Here is a 20659-nt window from a genome sequence, read left to right on the forward strand (position 1 = left end):
AGAATAAACCAAATTTCAGCTCTAATGAGAGATTTAATTAAGGATGTTTTGTACCTATTTTTAAAATATTGAGAATTTAATGAAAATTGTACAAAAATGATGATATTTTTTTCACACATGTCTAATTTTCCTTCTCATAATTTTTTAAGGATGTTTTGCAGCTATTTTCAAAATATTGAGAATTTAATGAAAATTGTACAGAATGTTCTTACAATCTTCAGATCGTCCTTACAATCAATCGTTTAAAATCTTCAGTACAATTTTTAAATCGATTCACTAAAGCGTTCACAAGTTATAAGGATTTTAATTTGCACCGAATTAACATGTGTTCTTATGGGAAATGTATAACCACGTCAAGTCAAGTGACAAAAACACATGGAAATAATATTCAGAATTTGTTTAAAATTTGCAAAAGTTTAGATGCAGAGAAAATATTTGGTCAAATAATAGTATACAAGTACTAATTGGTTAAGAAGATATTAAATATAATTCAATGAAGTTAGCCATGTATCTGTCACAAGACGAAATTCTCTGCCAAAAATTAATTATTTCAATTAACAAAATTCGGAGTATTTCAGTAAAAGCGCAATAAATATTAAAAAATATCTCTGCACTGTAGCTAAGATCAAATTATAATATTCCACACAATTTTTCACACTCAAAATACACCAAAAGTGGATATATTCGTCAATATTGATTTTCAGTTACTTTTTGCTAAGATTGTACATACAAAACATCCTTAAAAGATTGATTCGAACATTAAATAATGTCATTTCTTTATATTGAAAAATTAGCGTTTACGAAAATCCAAAATTTAAGGAGCATGGGCGCGCATGAAAAATACATGAAGAGTGGCAATAACAATTTGGGGCGACGAACGATTCGAGTCACGAGGGACAAAGGTACGCGGTAGTAGCGTTAGTAGACCGTAAGACTTCCGTCGGCGTGACAGAGAAAAGGATAAATTGAAATGTGCGATGCTACGAGAGAATGTCGCTACATCCACCCACACACGCGTGTGTGCTTCTCGCTACGTAAGTAACTGCGGCGGCGGCCTCGTGCCAAACAATTTGCAATGCTGAAGCGAAAAGTTGTTGAGCTTTACCACGCAACCCCTTCTACCAACGAAAGAGAAGGGAAAGAGTCGGCCCCGTAGACAGAAGTCGTCGCCGAGCAGACTCAAACGGCGAGATGGCGGAGGCTACCTTAAGTAGACGAAAAGAAGTGACGCGAGACGAGAAGAACGGGCGCGGGAGGAAGGCAAAGAAAGGAGACTTTCAATGCAACGACGATTCCAATTCACTCCGATACGCGGTTTGCTTTCCGTAACCTAAGAAAAAAGTCGACTCTTACATTCTCTTTCTCGCGTATTCCATTACTCGTCCTTCTTTCAACTTCTTGTATAGCTTGTTGCGCCCCTTGTTTCATGCCATTTTTGCCTCGTATATCGAAAACATACCTTCAACATTTCTTTATGTAATAATGAATGTCATCTCTTAAATCTCTCGTTACAGACGCGATACCTACAAGCATGATTTTAAGAAGCTTGATTTGACTCGAAATAAAATAGTAATTCTTAATTGACACGTGTCACGTGTCAATTAAGAATTACTATTTTATTTCGAGTCAAATCAAGCTTCTTAAAATCATGCTTGTAGGTATCGCGTCTGTAACGAGAGATTTAAGAGATGACATTCATTATTATAAATAAAATAGTCATTCATTATTAAATAAAATAGTAGTTCTTAATTAACACGTTTCTTAAAATATCCTAATATTTATGTCACATATCAATTTGCATTCTTTTCATTTTCCAAATTATGCATATGGCAAAATGGCAGAAACGATTAATGGATCTACAAGAATAAAATGAAAAGGCACAAGAATAAAATTGTATAGAAAATATAAAAAAAAATAAACTCGCATAATAAGGTCAATATTACATTTGTCGTACAACAAATTTCTCAAACATAATTGATACAAAATAGAAAAGATAAAATAGAAGAGATAAAATAGAAGATATCTAAGAAACTTGATGAAATATAAAATACATCTAGAAACGAAATAGAAAATATCTAGAAGCTCAAGAAACTTTTATCCTGCAGTCAATTAATATATTTAAAAAATTTTTCGTACAACAAATATAAAATAGCTTTTTTAGATTGAATTTTTCCTCATAATACTAAAACATCATGATCGAATTTTCTTATTAAATATGAAAATTTCAAATTTGGACGGAAAAGTTACTCCATGAGAGAATTCAGTTGCAACAAAACATTTCATAATTTTAATGCAAATGTTTAATCGTTTAATAATGCATATTAATGAACATTAATTAAAACAGATTTTGATGAAATCAATATTTTAGTATAGTGTTCTAAATTTTTGAGAATCAATATTATCATCGAAATGGTCCAAACATGTATATGAAAATAATATAAAATCAATCCAATAGATCCGTTTTATAACATTTCCGTTTATAATTCATATAATACAGTAATATCAAATAGTTTACGTAAACAATGGGAAAATTTAGCTATGTTTATATGCATGTGTTTATGTAATACGATTATCTTGCTCGCAGCGGATATTAAATTCTTACTGGATCAAATATGAATTTCCAATTAAATATACATCCGTAAACATACCTCGTATTTGATCGCTTGATAAGCAACAGCAAGAAAAATATTATCCGATTAATGTTCAAAAGAAATATATATTCAGTATGATCTCTTTTACAAATAACGCAGTAACAAGTTTTTCAGTCTTTCTCTTCCAGATGTTCAAATAATAGGATTCCAATAAATCATCTACACGAGAAAAATTGCGATGTTTAATCCGACACACACGTGTACACGCATTCCGGAGTATTCCGATAATAATTTATAGAATCTATGCAAGACGCATGATTTTTTTTCTTAACATCCCTCGCGAGATCTTTCAATTGCGATGTACGCTCGCGCACACATATACCCATAGAGAGAGTCTCGACTGTATCGGATTTGTGTAAACTATCGTACGCGATCGGTATCAGGACAATTCTCTACGTATAACGATCGCGAGTGGAACGGCGTTAATACATGTACTTTATCGCCGTTGATCGGTGCCACGGAAGGGCTTTAAACTGCGGAAAACTGGAACGGCATACGGGGACGGGAGTATACGTGACTGCCAGCGGTGCCGGTATAACGCGCATACGTGTACAATTCTCCTCGATTAGTTTAGTCGCGGCGGGAACACGTTGCCCGCCCGCGCTCCTTGTCTCCGCTTTTCGGCTCCAGCCATCCCCCCCCCTCCTCTATTTCCCTTCCTTTCCATTCCCCGGGAATAGTTTGCCCCCCCCCCCCGCGCGCATGCAAATTCGCTGTCGATCACAAATCATTACCGCGCGATTCGAAAGTTATCCCGGTAATCGCGATAACCTCGGACCGTACGCGGAGGAAATTCATGGTGCATGCAGAGAGTTCTGTATCGAATCGATACAATTAACCCTGCAAACCACAATGGGGTTGCGCGCCGTTGTATTGGCCAACACGACGTTATAATTGCCGCCGCTGTCGTGGACGGAATAGTTTTATTCGTCGCGCCACCCAACGGCCCGGATTTATGATATTTAATCCTGTCATAAGCACGCACGCATTATTCTCACCATTGTTGAAATTAACCTTTTTTATCCGCCGAACGTGATAGACGTTTAATAGATTGGTTTCACGAGGACCGAGCTCTTTATTCCCGACAAAAGCCGTGAAATGTGCTTTTTTTCGCGAGAGCTCGCGAAACGTCAAAGTACAAATAATTGCGCTGGAAAAAGCGACGAGCTGTCTTTATTCAAGCATCATGCGATTTTACCGAAATAATTTTTATACAGCAATATATGTCATTTTTAAATTTCATGACATTAAATTAAATCAATTATATAATTGTATTAATATTAATGTTAGAAAAATATTCTTCGCGATATACAGGGTGTCCCAAAACTCATTATCAATCTTTCAAAGACAGATTCCTGGGATCATCTGAAGACGATTTTTCCTCAACGAAAATGTCGAGGCACTAATAATTTTTTCCATCCAATCTCAAAAATCTGTTTAATATTCTGAATTCCAACAACATTATTAGAAATTCAATCCAGATTATTGAATAAATTATTTTAAATTCAGTTAGAAATTCAACTGATAAACAGTGATGCAAGAAGAGGATGCAACTCAAATACACACAATTAGAGAGCTAGCGTCTTCTTTCTGGCACTACTGCTCGTAAGAGAAAAAAATATGATGGGTTTAACGTTTGGATTTAACGTTAATTAGTTAATAGTTCTTTATATACATTTTATGGCAAATATTGAATACGATTTAAATTAAGAGGCAAGCAAAGAAATTAATGTAACAAAAAATTTGATAGATCCAACCAGAAAAACTAACCAAATCCTTATAGTAAAATCTATTAAACATTCTAGTTATAAAAAATCGAGTCTTAGCATGATAACTAGAAATTCTTGTTTGATTTAATTAAAATGTTTATGAGAAAAAAATAAAATAATATAAAATAACAAATATAATAAAATAAAAAAACACACAAGGAACGTAGCTGTAACATGTTACATAGATTGCATTGCTTTAATAGTACAACGCGCAAGCAGAGTTCTCCGTGACTTGGTCGCGTCTGTGCGAGGGCGCAGTAAAGATTAGCGCATTTCGTGAAACAAGCTCTTTGACGGTACGTGAAACTTATCCCGGGTATCCGAGAGCTTTAATAAGGCAGAGACCGTGCTGCGCCAAGTTCGCGATGTAAGCGCAACGGTGCGGGCAACGCCCGTCTCATCCCTATTTCCGTGCCATCATCCGAAAGCCCTGCCCTGACACCTTCTCATCGCCATCTGCGCGCGATTCGTCTCACGGGCCAGGTAACTCGCACCTGGCGCCGCAAACATCGACGAAATTCGTCGAACGAGTCGTACCGGTTTGACCGGTCGTGCACTTTAATCGAATCGCGAAAAGTGACATCGTTTCTATAAGTGACCTCTCCATCTCTCTCTTTGTATTTCATAATTAATTTAAATTAACATAATAAAATATATATTAATATAATAAAATAAATGCGAATGCGTATTCGTACATGTTGAAGAAAATGGAAAACAAAGGGAGAAGAGGGAATAAATTTTTACATGAAAATGTCTCTCTCTCTCTCTCTCTCTCTCTCTCTCTCTCTCTCTCTCTCTCTCTCAGCGATCCAATTACTCAAGACGATCGTCATCCAGGTAAAGCGATGGAACAAATTATTGTTATCGTTACTATCGCCGGATCTAATCTACGAGTAGAATTGATCCACCCCCGGGACTCGCACGTTTTCCCCTCCTTCTCATCCCTCCACTTACTCGTCCGCAATTATTTATCCAAGTCTTATGCTTTCCTCATGCATACCTGCCGTCTCATTATCGCTCGTATAACGTGACGAAAAGTCGTATAATCACTTAATGGCCGCTTCTCTAAAACTCATTAATTTTTTCTTTACTCCGTATAATACGGTAGATACTTGTATAACAGGATTCAAATAATTAATGCGGAAAATTGCAATCGGTCCGCCCACGCGATGTAATAATAGGATTAATGAGCATTTAACATTCATCTTACAAAGTAATACATCGATCTCTATCCATTTATTTATCTATTTCTCTCTCTCTCTCTCTCTCTCTCTCCCTCCCTCTCTCTCTCTTTTTTTGAATCTGCCAGTTACTTCAACCAATTAGAAAAATTGTAATTTTTTATCTCTCCTTCTTACATAAAATATATTTCAATTATATCTTTGAAAGTCATTTCGGCGAAATTTTCAGGAACGAAAATTTGGCAAATTCTATAATAATAATCTATACTGTATAAAATATATTTCAACCAATAAAAAACATTGTAATTTTTTATCTCTCCTTCTTACATAAAATATATTTCAATCATATCTTTGAAAGTCATTTCGGCGAAATTTTCAGGAACCACGAGAAAATTTGGCAAATTCTATAATAATAATCTGTACTGTATATTTAATTGAGGTACCTATAGACCTTCTACGTCAGTACTTGATATGTATTCGCAAATAATTCGAAACGTGACATCTGAGACGTTACGTCTGAGAAGGTTATAAACGACATCGCAATTCGCGTAATAGTGAAATGGAGAGAAGGAAAGGGATGAGAAGGATGAGGTTTTAAAGATACATCGCGATTTTATGTCGTTGCGTCGTGAAACACGATACGGAGTTTCTGTAAATAACGTAAAAAGAAATCCCACGCGCGCCATTTCTTGAGCGCGAATCAAACTCGCGACGACAGTCTCCGTTATTTTTAATAAATTACGGTCTCCGTTATTTTTAATAAATTACATTTCACTAGTTTATCTCAATTATTTTTAAATCATCACCGGCCTAACTATTTTGCGTAATTTCGATGTAAATTTATACGCGTGGGTTATTGCTCTCTCCTTCTCTGACCTGTATCGAAACAAATATGCTCAAATACGTATTTCTAAGAAAGATTAATAGTTATCGCCCGATTGATCAAACAAAGTCGGAGAATAAACTCCGGGGATATTTTATACATGATTTTACATTATTAAATCGCCCTGAAAGAGACACTTTAGTAGAACCACTGGAAATAATATCGACTTTTTATGGAAAGTAGGCACTCAAAGAACTCGGCTATTTACTTTTTCCCCTTATTACGCTACCAATTTAATGTACCTAACGATTGCATCTCCGACGAGTCATTTCGCCATCGAAGGCACCCCTCGGACGGAAACAGCGAGAAGGAGAGAGAGAGAGAGAGAGAAAGACGGACAACGGACGCGATTCATCGCGTCGCAACTCGCTGTATTTATGAGACGGGAAATTGCGTGTCCCCTCTGGCTCTGGCAGGGAAAAAACTGGACACGCGCACGACGTCAACCTGTTCGTTCAAGGAAGCCCCGTAAAGGAGCATACGCGACCGTATGGTGACCATCTACGAGAGGAATAACCAAGAAGAGCGACGGGGATGGGAGGAGGGGGACCCATGGGGACACATGTCGAGGACACGTAATTCGCCGACCACGCCTCGATGATCGTGCGGCACGCATGCGGCACACACGTATGTACGCACGCACGCACGCACGCGTGCGGCTTGGATTCGATTACACAAAGGTGATGGGCTCTTGGGGTTACTTGCGCGCCACCCTCGTCGAAAAAAAAAACATGAGAGATCGCGGAGATAGCACCCCCTCTCACCCCTGCGCGATAAACGATTATGAGAAGCTAGGATCACAGGATCAAAAGCGCAGAAGCGCAACTTATGTATAACGAGAGCTAGATCCATTAAATATCAAATAGGATTATGTATGTACTTTGACTCCCGCAGAGGCAATCTCCATCATCTTTTTAAGGATGTTTTGTATCTATTTTCAAAATATTGAAAATTTAATGAAAATTGTATAGAATGTCCTTACATATGTTTAGAATCTTCCGTACAATTTTTAAATCGATTCACTTTTAAAGCGTCCACAAGTTATAAGGATTTTAATTGCACCGAATTAACATGTGTTCTTATGGGAAACGTATAACCATGTCGATTCAAGTGACAAAAACACATGGAAATAATATTCAGAATTTATTTAAAATTTGCAAAAGTTTAGATACAGAGAAAATATTTGGTCAAATAATAGTATATAAGTACTAACTGGTTAAGAAGATATTAAATATAATTCAATGAAGTTAGCCATGTATCTGTCACAGGGCGAAATTCTCTGCCAAAAGTTAATCATGAAGGATGTTTTATACCTATTTTCAAAATATTGAGAATTTAATGAAAATTGTATAGAATGTCCTTACATATGTTTAGAATCTTTAGTACAATTTTTAAATCGAGTCACTAAAGCGTTCACAAGTTATAAGGATTTTAATTTGTACCGAATTAACATGTGTTCTTATGAGAAACGTATAACCACGTCGATTCAAATGACAAAAACACATGGAAATAATATTCAGAATTTGTTTAAAATTTGCAAAAGTTTAGATGCAGAGAAAATATTTGGTCAAATAATATTATACAAGTACTAACTGATTAAGAAGATATTAAATATAATTCAATGAAGTTAGCCATGTATCTGTCACAAGGCGAAATTCTCTGCCAAAAGTTAATCATTTCGATTAAGGATGTTTTGTACCTATTTTCAAAATATTGAGAATTTAATGAAAATTGTACAGAATGTCCTTACATATGTTTAGAATCTTCAGTACAATTTTTAAATCGATTCACTTTTAAAGCGTTCACAAGTTATAAGGATTTTAATTTGCACCGAATTAACATGTGTTCTTATGGGAAACGTATAACCACGTCGATTCAAGTGACAAAAACACATGGAAATAATATTCAGAATTTGTTTAAAATTTGCAAAAGTTTAGATGCAGAAAAAATATTTGGTCAAATAATAGTATACAAGTATTAACTGGTTAAGAAGATATTAAATACATATAATTCAATGAAGTTAGCCATGTATCTGTCACAAGGCGAAATTCTCTGCCAAAAGTTAATCATTTCGATTAAGGATGTTTTGTACCTATTTTCAAAATATTCAGAATTTAATGAAAATTGTACAGAATGTCCTTACATATGTTTAGAATCTTCAGTACAATTTTTAAATCGATTCACTTTTAAAGCGTTCACAAGTTATAAGGATTTTAATTTGCACCGAATTAACATGTGTTCTTATGGGAAACGTATAACCACGTTGATTCAAGTGACAAAAACACATGGAAATAATATTCAGAATTTGTTTAAAATTTGCAAAAGTTTAGATGCAGAAAAAATATTTGGTCAAATAATAGTATACAAGTACTAACTGGTTAAAAAGATATTAAATATAATCAATGAAGTTAGCCATGTATCTGTCACAAGGCGAAATTCTCTGCCAAAAGTTAATCATTTCGATTAACAAAATTCAAAATATTTCAATGAAAACGCAATAAATATTAAAAAATACATCTCTGCACTGTAGCTAATATCAAATTATAATATTCCACACAATTTCTCGTACTCAAAATACACCAAAAGTGGATATATTCGTCAATATTGATTTTCAGTTACTTTTTACTGGGATTGTACATACAAAACATCCTTAAACAGAGCGGTGGATAATTTTTAAAGAGCGTAAAAAACATTGTTTAGCTCGAAATGGACAAAAATCCGTAAAAAATGATGGAAAATTGTTGAACATATATTCCCTCGCTATAACAATAATTAAACTAAATAGGTAAACTATGTAAAGGCAAAAGAGATTATTGTGTTGAAATTACGAATAATAAGCCATTTTTCATACCGGTATTATATTATCCATTAAAAGTCACAAATTTAGCCATAGACGCGGAAACGCGACAATAGTATGGTCGCTATGAATTCATGCATATTATGCGAAAATTATTTTCGAAAAATTGGAGTCTCGTAAAAAGTTAATAAACGCCGGGCTACATTATTTGCAACGTAGGAATAATGGCGCGCATAATTAAATGGGCAAACAGCGAGCGAAACCCCGGAAAATCAATTTGGTGAAAGCATCCACGACTTGTAAATGTCACCGATAATCTCTATGTTTTGTGTTGCACGCTAAAACAAGATATTTGTGTACCAAGACCATCGATATATATTTATATAAATATTTTAATAACGGACAATACTAAAGGCCAAAGTAAAAAGAAAGCGATTTGTGAGACACTGATATAAGCACTTATTGTTTTAATCAATTCTTACAGTGAGTCCCAAAATTGCTATAAATACTACTGTCTTTTAATATCTACCTTTATGCAACGGAAGGACACTTTGGAAAAAATGTCAAATTATTTCGTCACATTCTAAATACGACTCGTAAAATTGAGAATGATGAGAATAAGAGATGAGAAACAATTTCCGGTGTTTAACGATGTAATCCGTAGTCAAATGTCAACGTTATTTGTACAGTTATCTGAGTTGATAATTATATCCCTTCCGCATATCCCATCGACAACCGATGAAGTCTAAATTTAAACCCTACTTACGAAAAACCTAACGAGAATTAGGCGCGAAGGTATTTTCGGAGTCATAAAATTCTCATCGACGCGAGGAAAGTTTCATCGTGGAAAAACGTCCAAACACATTCCGAAAGAGATACGAGCCCGAGGTATAAAATTTCCTACCAAATAAACATCATCCCGCCCTGAGAGTGCGCATCCCAGCCGCTCTTATTTCCGTTGCCGTTTCCGCGTTTCTGCCGCGCTTCAAGAGCGGCCGATTAAAGAGAGAGGAGCCTCTGCGCGAAGGGGAGTCGCACGGGAAACGGGACGGGAAATACTCCCGCGCAATATTGCGGGTAATGCCCGTGTGTGTGTGTCTGTAAAAAACTTGGTTAGTTTAAAAACAAAAACACCTTCCCTCCCTCCCTCCCTCCTCCGGGCGTCCCACCTCCCGGGAGAAAATCGCGCGGCCACTCTGGCGAAATAATATTGTTGTTGCTTTTAGGAAGCGTCCTCGCGCGACGATGATTAATGGCCGACCCGCGACAATGGGTAGACGTCAGCAGATACGCGTGAAACCACGGTGTTACACGGTGAATGTCGGCACGTGTGCGCCATTGTTAGGGAAATAGACTTGAATGGTGTGTTAAACAAATTTCACTCGCGAACGAAATATCCGACATGGATGAAAAGTTGCGTCGTGCAAGATTCTATACCGACGACAAATGTGATTTATCCCGCGGCGATAAGCTCGTACAACGTAATACGGAGAATCCCAGTATTATCATGTATAGGAGATTTTGAGCGTGTATGAAAAAAGCTTTTACGAGAAATTCGCGTAAATTTTAAATATTCAGCGTACCATGTATTATTAGATTCGTAGAATATCTATGAAAGGATGTCGTCGAGTTATTTTTCAAGAAATAATTACAATGCGGAAACTGATGGGATACCTACTGATTTTTTAAAAAATATAGAAAAAAATATTATCCTTGATAAATTGATATTAAAAAGATATCGTCAATTAAAGGCTTATAATTTTTTAATCCGCAGAAAGAACCGTGTTTGAAAAACTTTTACGAATTACGAATATGACAGAGGCGTGCAATTAATAGAACATCTATGAAAGGATGTCGTCGAGTTATTTTTCAAGAAATAATTACATTGCGCAAACTTATGGGATACCTACTGATTTTTTTAAAAATATAGAAAAAAATATTATCCTCGATAAATTGATATTAAAAAGATATCGTCAATTAAAGGCTTATAATTTTTTAATCCGCAGAAAGAACCGTGTTTGAAAAACTTTCACGAATTACGAATATGACAGAGGCGTGCAATTAATAGAACATCTATGAAAGGATGTCGTCGAGTTATTTTTCAAGAAATAATTACAATGCGCAAACTTATGGGATACCTACTGATTTTTGAAAAAATATAGAAAAAAAAATATTATCCTCGATAAATTAATATTAAAAAGATATCGTCAATTAGAGGCTTATAATTTTTTAATCCGCAGAAAGAACCGTGTTTGAAAAACTTTCACGAATTACGAATATGACAGAGGCGTGCAATTAATAGAACATCTATGAAAGGATGTCGTCGAGTTATTTTTCAAGAAATAATTACAATGCGCAAACTTATGGGATACCTACTGATTTTTGAAAAAATATAGAAAAAAAAATATTATCCTCGATAAATTAATATTAAAAAGATATCGTCAATTAGAGGCTTATAATTTTTTAATCCGCAGAAAGAATCGTGTTTGAAAAACTTTCGCGAATTACGAAGCGTTTATGTGACAGAGGCGTGCAATTAAAATTCGCGTCATCTTTGCGCCGAATTTTGAATTTTACTTTCTGCTAAAAGATTTATGTGTACATAAAAAATTTGGTAAATTTGCTTTTGCGACTATATTTTTAGCCAATGATGTAATACGGTCAAATCTGGTTAAGTGGGACTTGGATAAGAGGGAAATCTCTATTACTGAAATTATTTCTAAGGTCCCAACATTTTTGCATCAAAAAACCTCTGTAAGTAGAAATGCCCGACCTCTTTAACTGAGACTAATATTTAGTAATAATTACCTCTATAACCTCATAGAAAACCTCTGTAACTAAGATTATTATCGTTTTTACATTGCAACGTGTATGGCGTTATCGAAAATGACAGATATTTTTTAAATAAATTTTTTTACAATGCATTACATTGTACATTTTTTCACATGTGTAATGACATAGTGCTTATTTGCATAATAAAGTTTATTTGAATACTTAATTTATGTGCGTATTTTTACTTGATAATTATAAGTGAGACATACGCGTTTTGAATCTGGATAATTGAGAAATTGAGTAAGTGAGATATCTCTTTAAGTGGAATCAAATGAGCTGTCCCTTGCGATCTCACTTAACCAGGTTTGACTGTATTAGGGTTGAAATTTTTGCAAAGTACAATACGTTACAGCTAACTCGCGCAATAGAATCCATTTTTATACTTCGAATAAGTAACGCCAATTAAACAAATTCCCTAGCCTCCAGGGGTAATTTTCTTTCTTGAACAGCGCTTTACGATTATCATGTAAGTTCGCGTGATTAAATTAGCGAGAAATCTCTATAAATTTTAACGACATTTTTCGTATAAAACGAAAGACACGTTTTAACGAATGGGCGCCTTTAATCTTCGCAGGGAGAAAGAAACGAGCGATCTCGTCGGAAAGATCCTCAAAACGGTCTCTCGCGTGTGAACAGGGAAAAATATCGCCAAAGTACAAACCGGCACCGGGGGTACACGGGGGGGGGGCTAGAAGGGGGGAGGGACGCAAAGTAAGACATAATTGCGCCATAGTGGGGAAACGAAGAGTAAGTAATAAAAAAAGATAAGGAATGCCGGGCAACAGACTGACCTTGAGCACGGACGACGGTGAGCAGGCCGGCGAGGAGAACGATCGGATGGCACCGCATCATCTTTTTCACCTTCCTTCCCGCCTCGAGGCTATTTTCACCCGGCCGTCCTCCAGCTCGTCTTCACTTTTCTCGTTTCTCGCCGCACGCGTAGACGGGTCCGCTTTCCTCTCTCACGCAACCAAAACGAGAACACACTGCTATTACGTTCTTCCCGTCCTTCGCTCTTTCCCTTTCCCTCTCGCTATCCACTCGTCTCCCCTTCGCGCGCGATATCCGGTCTTGCTCGCGTGCCGATCACTCGATGGTATTTCCTTGGTAACGCTCGCGACTCGATCGCCGTTTAACGTCACGAAAGATCCGGCGTTCGGCACTCATATCACTTGTCCCCCTCTCGTCCGCTCGCCCGATCGCGAGAGATCCGGCCGCGAGTTACCTGGGACGCGGTAGAAGAGCGCTCCTTTGTACGGATCACGTCACCTGTTCACTGACGATCGCGGATCCTCGCGACGGTCCTCCGTCGACGTCCGCTCCCGCGTTCGTTCTCTGGAAATAGAGAGGAGGGCTGTTCGACTTTACCGCCGCCAAAGCCGATGGTAAAACGCAATAATGGCGCTTTATCGCCAAGAGTGGCAGTCGGGGTCTCGAGCGTCGTCTTTCTCCATTCGGTCAGGTCGTCCTATTTCCGTATCTTGAGGAAAACCCTCCGGATTCGCGCTCCAACGGGAATCTCTCTCGATCGTGGCGCGGGATATTAAAGCGGCGAGAACGGAAGCGGAAGGGATCGCCAACGGGGATATCGCCCGGTGGATATAGACCAGTGGACCAGCCGGAGACGATGATGAAACGAGAGTGCAAACTCGCGCGAGAGGATTGTCCCAACTTTCGCGTCCTAGACTCCAGTGATGGGATAAAATATAGCGACATGGTTATGCTCTCTCTCTCTCGCGCGCCACCTCGAAACCGAGGCTGATGTTGGCGAAGAAAGATAGGGATGTATGTCGGACGTGTAAAGACACGCCATGAAGGATCCCTGAAAGGTGAGGAAGAAGCGAAAAACGCACTGAATACGTCTCTAACGAACCACGCGAATTTGTTTCCATCTACATAAGCTCTCACGAGGAAGGATATCACGGCGGGTCATCGAATTCCTAGAGTCTTACTATCGTCGCCGATGATCGATGAACTCGGGACACACAAGTGCGCGTAGCAGATGGTGGCTTTCCGTCAGGAAAACGAGGCAATGCGATGCGATGCGACACGACGCCATGCCATCGTTGCGGCCAACCGCGATGCGATCCTCCCGGTCTCGAATAACACTTTTGCGAGGTTTCCGAAAGCTTCCCCGGTCGTTTCTCTCCGGTAACTTCCTTCGGTAGCCCTGTACTGTCTTCGCCAAGCCTTGGCGCATTCCTTCCGTCTCTCTCTCTCTCTCTCTCTCTCTCTCTCTCTCTCTCTCTCTCTCTCTCTCTCTCTCTCTCTCTCTCTCTCTCTTTCTCTCTCACCACTTTCAACGGCACTCGACTTGGGTCCGCAACGAGACGTAATTGAATAAAACCACTAAGTGATTAATTGCCGGAGTCTCCGTGGCGTTCTTCCATACTTGGCCCCGCCAACTTGGTACTCAAGTTTAAAAGATCTCAAGCTCGGGCAAGTTTAAAGAATCTACGAGAACGAAGCAGCCTTTCCACCTGACCGATAATTTCGACCTCCCACATCTTTGCCTTCTCTTCCACAACGCTGCCATACTTATTTCATCTCGATATTTTTTAGAACGATAATCATTATACATATATTACGGAAAAAAATTAATGCGCGCAAATAAATTGTAAATTGTTTACAAGTTCTTGAAGAAAATATCCAATAAAATGTCAATTTCAGTCTTTCAGAAACTGAATATCGTTATAGAAAATTATCGTGAAACGGTATTTTATTTTAGCTGATAAATTACAGTTTTATGGTCAGACGAATCAATCGATGAGGATTCGCGATGGTACGTCTTTCTCGAAGCCGCATCATTTTTATACGAATTACCAACTTTTTACCCGCAAAAAGAATTCCAATGATACTGTTATTGCCTCTCTATTGTACTTCACTTGGATTATTTATTGAACTATGAAAGTCACATTAATACGAACACGGGAACGATCAAGAATTTTGTAGACGTTATTTATCGAGGTACAAAGATGTATAAATTATACGGTACCGGTAGAAATAAAATTGCAAACATTAAAGAATTTATACCGAGTGCCTTCATCTTTCGATATTACATTCCTTTTCCTTATCGCCTCATATTCAATAATAAAAAATATGATAAAAAGTATGATAATAAATGACACGGAATTTTCACAAACTTTTACTTTTTCACTCAAATATCTCGTCGGCAAACATCTGGTGGCATCCTGTGCTCAGCAAGATCCCGGTTTACTCTATTACGGATGTTATGGTTTCTGGCGCGTTCAAACATTCAATACATCACTCCGAGACAGGCTATAACATTACCTCCCGATGTATTTTCCCTATAGTTGATCACAACATAAAGCACCATAAGTAGAATGCGTTTAAAAATACTCGAGTAGATAATGTCAATGTACGAAGATATTAAGAAGGCTATCTTATAACAAACACCATTAACGTCATTGGAGTTCGTTAAGTATCATGCAGCGATAAAATTTGCAATTTCACGATATCGGTTTTCTCGATACAACATCGTTTCCCTTTTCTTTTTCCGGTAAAAAGCCCGGACGGAGTTGGTTCTGCTTTAATCGTGATGTATGGTCCAACTTACGCTATTAAATCGAATTTACTTATACGTCTTCTCACGTTTTAGGCAGGAAGAGAGTTTTACTAGTTTAAAACTTACGCCGACAAACCGTACAGGTAGGGATGCGTATCCGCGTAGGAAAGTAGGATCCGATGAATTTATCGGCTTTCAGGAAAGTTAAAAGTCTTGGCGGGGTCCCGATAAGCAATTTTATTGACTTTGCGGCGAGATGATCGCGCATTTCTTTTTCTATTACGCGATAATTGACATTTCCGTGAGGAACTTGAATAAACGTCAGATCCCTCCTCCGCCGCGTTTCCCGATTAAAAAAAAAAAAAAAAAAAAAAAGGGTAAAAAAAAGCAGCTCGCCAATTCATCGGTTTCCATCTCTCTCTCCCTATGTTTCACCCTTTGAAACTGGATAGCTTCGCTTTTAACGAGCGGAGCAATTTTCGTCATGGAAGCGAGAAAAGAGAAGTCGCTATTTAATAACATTTCGTTACATCGTGAAAATATTTCCCGTCTCCTGCTACATCCTCGTCACGTTTCCAAGATATACATTTCGCCAGCGTCGATTCGAAAGAGCGAACCGGGGGGGTCGCTCGACGAAAAATCGTTAACTACCCGTTTCACAGCTAGGAGCCCAAGTTACCGCAACGAATCGAATTTGCTAATAGGGCGGTTCTAGCTCACCGAGCCTGGGGGGAATCGAGCCGACGCGTGGCAGACAGGCAGTTAGGATGTGTGTCCTGCGGGCTGGTCCTGGTGGCCCGAAGGGTACGAGGACTGTGGGACTGTCGCGTTAACTGAAAAACGCTCGTTAAAACGCGCTCATCCCGCATACGGGATACTCGCGTTGCGATTAACTCGAGGGGAGACGCGTTCGAGAGCTAACGAGAGTTAACTAGGAAGCGCCGCTTTCGCGGAAGGGGTAACTTTGAAACGCGCTCGTGCAAAAATGTTCCGTTCACTTTCGTTTGTGCCTCGGAATATCGCGCGAGTTTCTGTCACGCCGGGAAATGACAAGCCCAGCCACGCTCGTGAAACGTCATAAGCGACGCCCTCGGAAACGCTGGATCGGATTAATTGAACGAATATTAAATGTCATTCGCGTAATTACCGCGCAAGTCGCGAAAAGGTCGCTTTTAAACGGGAAACGCGAGAAACAAAGTTAACAGAAATAAAGCACGCGCACCGCGAATTAGGTCAGCGGGACATTCGAGTGATTTGATAAAAATGTTGGCTTCAAAAAAATCGAAATCGATCGCGGGACGAAGTCGATGTAATCGTAATTCCAGAGACAAATCGAGAATGAAATTCTCACTCCCGAGGAAGAGCAAGAGGATCATCGGTCTCTCTTGCGCGTGAATTTACAATTCGAGGAATTACTGTTGCATCATGAAGATCAGGAAATCGCATCGATATCAAAGGGTCCTGGCCCGCTGCTCGTTAGGAGAATCGTCACGAAGCTACGTGCTTCATCTATCATTCAGCCAGTTGTTTACTTAGCAAAAACACCTGTCGGCACCAGCCGACGGCTCTTCCACCGTTGCTGCATCGACACCGATCGTTTTGCCGATGAAAACTAGGGGAATCCAACCGGGACGTCCGCCCGATTCCAATCACCGCCGAACAGCCGACCGATAAAAAGCCGCGGAACTCGTTAAGCTGCCGCGCGACCGCGGTGGATTGACGTCGAATAGGAATCGAGAGATGCGAATCTCAGTTGGGAAATCCCCCGATGCACCCCCAGAGTCACGTCACATTACTATCTCCCCCGATTTGCAGAAGCGATGGAAAAGGGTCGGAAACGAGAAGAAAAAAGAGAGAGAGAGAAACGGGGAAAAAAGGAGAAAGGGACGATCGAGAGGGAAAAATCGCGGATTCCTCGTCGTCCAGGAGGAAACGTCATCCCCGAAGGGTGACCGGTGGAGAAAGACACCTCGAGACCCCGGGACTCGGAAATCGACATCGACCTCTCCTTGCGAATCCTGGAGCGGAAACGCCGGCAATTTTTTTTCGGAGCGATCGTCGGCGACCGGAGACTCAGCACCGACGAAGGACTACTGAATTCCGCGCGGTCGCTCGCACGCACGACGCGTGTCAGGGATCGGAGAGCCGTGTGTTTAAACGCGCGCGCGCGCGCGAGAGATACATGCACGGTACGCACGGGATACGCGTACGCTCGCCACGATCGCGGGCTCGGCACTGGCGCGCGGTGGCGCCCGGACTTTTAGTTCGTGGCGCTACCGCGCAGCGTCGCGACGCCCGTCCGACTTCTCCCTCTCCCTCTCGCCCTCTCGTTCTCCCCCCTCTCCCGCGCTCCTTCATCCCTTTCGCCCCACCACGGGAGCGATGGGCGACGTTCGCCCGGCGCACCGGGGGCCCTTCCGCGCGAATATCCCGCCGATACCCTCGTCGGCGATGCCCGCCCGCGATGGGAAACCCCCGGCGCACGTGCTGTCAATCAAAAGAACGCGAGATAACATCCGCGGATAAAGGCTGTCAGTCCCGCTATCTGTACTTTAGATAATGAAATCCCTAACTTCATTTTCCACGGAGTGAAAATGCGCAATTATTCCGGCGGACGTCGATCGACGCGTATATAAGCGGCATGCATAATGAAGCTTTCCAATTGCACCCTTTTTGCGGGGATTCTTTTTACGCCTTCTTAAAGCTTTTTTTCTATTTCCTCTTGATTGTGTGGCAAAAATGTGTGCAATGTATTATTTAAATTTCTATGTTTTATATAGTCAGTATTTGGTTGATACGTTTGTTGAATTTGTTAATTGCGGCATGTATATGTTTCTATGTATGTAGAAATCATTTTATTTTTATTATAATTTCATTCTTTAGAAATGTTAAGAGATATATTAATTAAGTATAAAAAAAAAATTGTTGAGAATCATAAGAATAAAAATTTATCAAATATTACTGCCACACATGTTTCCATTAAATCGAGAATATTATATATAATCAAAATAAAAATTTCAGTATTTGGTTGATACGTTTGTTGAATTTGTTAATTGCGGCATGTATATGTTTCTATATATGTGGAAATCATTTTATTTTTATTATAATTTCATTCTTTAGAAATGTTAAGAGATATATTAATTAAGTATAAAAGAAAGATTGTTGAAAATCATAAGAATAAAAATTTATCAAATATTACTGCCACACATGTTTCCATTAAATCGAGAATATTATATATAATCAAAATAAAAATTTCAGTATTTGGTTGATACGTTTATTGAATTTGTTAATTGCGGCATGTATATGTTTCTATATATGTAGAAATCATTTTATTTTTATTATAATTTCATTCTTTAGAAATGTTAAGAGATATATTAATTAAGTATAAAAGAAAGATTGTTGAAAATCATAAGAATAAAAATTTATCAAATATTACTGCCACACATGTTTCAATTAAATCGAGAATATTATATATAATCAAAATAAAAATTATATAATATTTAAAATTATATATCTCTTTGGACATAATTTATGTATATACATAGTTTTACTTCTTAAGGATGTTTTGTATGTACAAACCCAACAAAAAGTAGCTGAAAATCAATATTGACGAATATATCCACTTTTGTATTTTGAGTAAGAAATTGCGTGGAATATTATAGTTTGATCTTAGCTACAGTGCAGAGATGTATTTTTTAATATTTATTGCGTTTTTAGTGAAATATTCCGAATTTTGTTAATCGAAATGATTAAATTTTGGCAGAGAATTTCGCCTTGTGACAGATACATGGCTAACTTCATTGTATTATATTTAATATCTTTTTAACCAGTTAGCACTTGTATAATATTATTTGATCAAATATTTTCTCTGTATCTAAATTTTTGCAAATTTTAAACAAATTCTGAATATTATTTCCATGTGTTTTTGTCATTTGAATCGACGTGGTTATACATTTCTCATAAGAACACATGTTAATTCGGTGCAAATTAAAATCCTTATAACTTGTGGACGCTTTAAAAGTGAATCGATTTAAAAATTGTACGGAAGATTCTAAACATATGTAAGGACATTCTATACAATTTTCATTAAATTTTCAATATTTTGAAAATAGATACAAAACATCCTTAAACAAGTTTTCTCTAACAAGAGCCAAAATAAAAACGTCAAAAGACACCATCTGGATTATAAATGCGATAAAGTCAGATTGCGTTTTACGTTTCTGCTCGCTTTGTTTCAATTTCACATATAAATTTCGATAATACAACTCAGCAAAAGTTTAATTCAATTTTGCGCTTATTACAAGATACCGTTGGACGCGTTGGAACATTTCACGTGCACGAATACGTATCACGTAAAAAAATTATAATCTGCTTGAAATTCCACCACGCCGCCCCACCGAATATACGCTACACGAGATCCATTTAAATTACGCAAAGCAGGAGAATCTCGTAATCTCGGGTGTCCAAGACTAGTCCTGCTCCCGGTCTCCTAATTAGTCTAATCGCTCTATGAAATAACACATAGGTACGTACGGCCATATCTAAACGACCCCCTGAGAATTCTGGAATACTTGATATTTTTCTTAAATAGAAGGTTAAGAGAATATATGATAAAAATTGCCAAAATCAATCGATGCAGTCTCGTAAGAATGAAGGGAACAAAAAGACAAAATAATCCACATATGCTATTATATTACTATCGATGGCGTACATTTAGTCGTATTCTCTCTTTGAGCGAATAAGAGGGAGCAAAAGGGTCACCGAGAGATATGCTTAAAAAGATGAAAATGAAGAAAAACGATACAGTTTCGCGCAACGATCGCCACGCGCTTTATACCAACTGCGTTGCCATGGTAAAGAGAAGCTTATAGGATTTCTCTCGTTTTTATCACTGGTTTACTATAGTTTTCACTGAGGTAAGCAGCTCTTTTCTCGGTGCGCTCTTACCGAGAGCTGGGATGGAGCCTTTCAAGAACGTCTTGTGTCGAACGTCTCGGCGGCCATGGAAATAACGGATAAG

General features: G+C 38.4%; 1 long non-coding RNA gene across 1 annotated transcript in view; it reads right to left on the minus strand.

Annotated features, from left to right (window-relative positions):
- LOC109610606 overlaps positions 1-17905 on the minus strand; it is a 50616-nt gene extending 32711 nt beyond the window's left edge. The window contains exons 1-2 of the long non-coding RNA XR_002192942.2: positions 17643-17905; positions 12905-13448 (exon numbers count right to left, since the gene is read on the minus strand). This is a non-coding gene — a long non-coding RNA (uncharacterized LOC109610606). The remainder of the gene's footprint in view (positions 1-12904; positions 13449-17642) is intronic.
- Positions 17906-20659: the final 2754 nt, after the last annotated feature.

The sequence above is a fragment of the Camponotus floridanus genome, unplaced genomic scaffold (genome assembly GCF_003227725.1).
Source record: "Camponotus floridanus strain SB8 unplaced genomic scaffold, Cflo_v7.5 scaffold69, whole genome shotgun sequence".
Taxonomy (NCBI): Eukaryota; Metazoa; Arthropoda; class Insecta; order Hymenoptera; family Formicidae; genus Camponotus; species Camponotus floridanus.